Source organism: Microtus ochrogaster, chromosome 4, assembly GCF_000317375.1.
Source record: "Microtus ochrogaster isolate Prairie Vole_2 chromosome 4, MicOch1.0, whole genome shotgun sequence".
Lineage (NCBI taxonomy): Eukaryota > Metazoa > Chordata > Mammalia > Rodentia > Cricetidae > Microtus > Microtus ochrogaster.
In genome coordinates, this window is record NC_022011.1 from 8,504,717 (window position 1) to 8,507,440 (window position 2,724).

Here is a 2,724-nt window from a genome sequence, read left to right on the forward strand (position 1 = left end):
TCTGTAGACCAGGCTGGTCTCGAACTCACAGAGATCTGCCTGCCTCTGCCTCCCGAGTGCTGGGATTAAAGGCGTGCGCCACCATTGCCTGGCTTCCCCTATCTTGTGACAGGATCTTACACTGATAGAATTGGTGCTCTAGTACATTTTTGTATGACTTTGATTTTTTAATGACTTCTATCTCATGTTATTAACTAACCTATAAAAACTGAATTTTCTGAATGCTGTTAATGTATAGGTAATTCTTCATGTCCTTGGGTTCTGCTTCTGAAGATTCAACTAAGAGCTACAATTACATATTATTTGCCATTTTTTAAAGTTATTAAAGTTAGAGCATTATATACAAATGAAATAAGCAAAAGATACACCATTTTACTTGACTTGTACAGCCTTGGACTTTGGTATCTCTGTGGGTCCTTGGAACCAATTGCCTATAGATGCCAAGGAAGGGATGCATATATCCATTGTTCACTAATATAACTTTAAAGAGGCCTAACCAGTGATGTCTTAGTTAAAGTTTGTATTGTTGTGATGAAACATCATAGCCAAAAGCAACTTGGGAAAAGGGTTTATTTCATCTTTCATGTTCAGATAACAGTCTGTCACTGAGGGAAGTCAAGGCAGGAACTTAAGCAGGCTTGGAATCTGGAGATAGTAATCAACAGGAAAGCCATGGAAGAGGGCTGCTTATTGCTTTCCATAGCTTGCTCAGCCTGCTTTCTTATAAAACTTAGGACCTCTGCACCAGGGCTGATTCCACTCATAATTGGCTGGGCCATCCCACAAGAATCAGAAATTCTTAAAGAATGCTTTACAGGCTGGACCGTAGCCCAATTTCCTGGAGGTATCTTTCATTTGGAGTCATCTCCTCTCAGATGACATTATACTGTATCAAATTAATGTAAAATTAGCTTGCACAATAGATAATATATTTATTTTTATTTCATTTTTGGAACCCAAATGAGAAGCCTTTGATTTCGAGTTTTCCAGATACCCGGTTTGGTTACTTAAGATTTCTCATAGCTGGTTGTTATAAATAGCTATAGACACACTTCTGATGAGAGTCCTTCTTTTATCTATTTTAGATCTGCTAGACAGAAGAGAGATAACCCAAGTTTTAGGCTTTTAGCCCAGCTAGGAGATTGCATATCTAGCAAGAGTCCCTGCACACTTGCATACCAGTGGGCTTCCTGCCAGCCAGCTGGATTATGGGTAATTCCTGTAGCTGCTCTTTCCTACCCAGTAGTTTTCTCCATGTTCTTGCCTGAAAGCAGAAGGTGAAAATGAATCCCAGTTGGGGATAAGAAGGAAAGAGCATGCAGCCTGTTTTACCTGAATGGCATATACTGCAGGAGAAGAATGATGGCAGATTGTTAAATGCATAGCTTCAGAAGCAAGGAAAGGCATACCAGTTAAGAGATCAAAAGACCCCTTATGTTTCTGGGGTGTAGAGAAAATGGTTTAAAAAATAAATATTGGTAATTTCTCAGTATTTTTTTACTTGTTGGAAAGTCCCAATAGTTTACAGCAATAAGTAAACTTCATGTTCAGTCTTTTTTCTTCTTTTTTTTTTTTGCCCAGTTCCTGCACATTTAGCTTTGCTTCCAGACTAAGTATCTATAATATTTATAAACAGTCTAATTTTTACATGAAATTAATTTAGCAATTTTTTGGTCAAACCTTTCTTCTTTTAATGGCCATTACCATAAGCCTGCCATAAATTGTGCCCTATATTTAGAGACTGGTTATCTCCTCTATTTAAAGTGTTTAGGTAGTATTGTTTCACTAGATTGTCTAGTTTTCTGGAACTACCGTCATCACTGGCTGCCAAGGGCTCTCTTTGTGATAAGTTGTGTCTGTATCTACCCTGTTTTCAGAATTATGTCACAGCTCTCTGACTGCCTGAGAGTAGAGTTTTGAAGTTTCCATGGGTTTCTAATTATTTCATTGGGAAATTGGGAGAGGCTGAGCTAGCAATTCTTGGCTACTCAGATGGCATCTGAAAGTGGAAATTATTCCAGTTGAAGATTTCTGAGGAGAGGAGTGAATGATTGGAGCTATTCTTAAAGATAATAAAAACTTGGCGGTATTAAAAAAAAAAAATTCTGCCTCCTCCCAGCCTCCCATTTCCCTCCCCATCCTCCCACTCTTCTCCCCCTCCCCCCACTCCCCTCCCCTTCCCTCTCCAGTCTGAAGAGGAGTCAGGGTTCCCTGCCCTGTGGAAAGTCCAAAGTCCTCCTTCCTCCATCCTGGTCTAGGAAGGTGAACATACAAACTGGCTAGGCTCCCACAAAGCCAGAACGTGAAGTAGGATCAAGACCCAGTGCCGTTGTCCTTGGCTTCTCAGCAGCCCTCATTGTCCGCCATATTCACAGAGTCCGGTTTTATCCCATGCTTTTCAGTCACAGTCCAGCTGGCCTTGGTGAGCTCCCAATAGATCAGCCCCACTGTCTCCATGGGTGGGTGCACCCCTTGTGGTCCTGACTTCTTTGCTCATTAAAGAATGATCTCAGAAAAAAAAAAAGAGTCAAATAGAATTTAGGATATGACCTTACTAGTGAAAAATAAACTAGAGGGATATAAATATAATTTAAAATGAACAAAAGTAATATGGTTGAAAAAAAGGAGACAGTCACAATATGTTATAAAGTGAGATTATTTCACTATATTGAAGAAAAGTAAGAGAAAATTGGTAAACTCTTTTCTTTTTTTTTGTTTTGTTTT